Source organism: Onychostruthus taczanowskii, unplaced genomic scaffold (assembly GCF_017590055.1).
Source record: "Onychostruthus taczanowskii isolate IOZ18803 unplaced genomic scaffold, ASM1759005v1 scaffold327, whole genome shotgun sequence".
Classification (NCBI taxonomy): domain Eukaryota; kingdom Metazoa; phylum Chordata; class Aves; order Passeriformes; family Passeridae; genus Onychostruthus; species Onychostruthus taczanowskii.
In genome coordinates this window covers 3645-4295 of record NW_024500650.1, presented here as the reverse complement: position 1 = coordinate 4295, position 651 = coordinate 3645, and positions in this window count along the sequence as shown.

Sequence of the window (651 nt, the reverse complement as noted above, 5' to 3'; positions counted from 1 at the left end):
GGGGGGGGGGAGGGGCAAGCAGCCCCCCCCCCCCCCATTCGTTATCAGCACGTTAATTAACCCCGTGATGAGGGGGGGAAGGAGGGGGGTCGGTCACCGCGGCAACCCGGGCCCTGGCATTATGCAAATGAGCCCCCAGGTTATTTATAACCCCCCCTCGTTGGCTAATGGGGCTCATTAACATGCAGCGCATAATTAGCCAATCACATTAACTGCTGCACCTGTGGGGGGGGGGAGGGGGGAGATGACAGCGACCCCCACCTTGGCACCCCCCACCCCCACCCCGTGGGGGGGCCCAGGCTGGGGCGGAACCCCCAGAGACCCCCAGGGACCCTCGGGGGGAGGGACCCGGGCCTGGGACCCCCCCTCCCCCTCCATGGGTGTCCGTACCCCCCCCCGGGGTCATTAATTAATTGATTATTGATCGCTGATGGTTGATAAAGGGGGGGAGGGGGCGCACGGACACCTGGGCCCTCTCAGAGACGTCCTGGGGGAACTTGGGGGGGCTCTGGGGGAATTGAGGAGCCCCCAGACCCAGGGGACACCCCGGGGGGGTCAGAGGGGTCTATGGGGGGGGTCTATAGCGTGATCCCCCCCCCCCCCCCCCTCGGACCCCCCCGGGGGGCCTTTGGGGGGGGGGCTCGGGGGGGG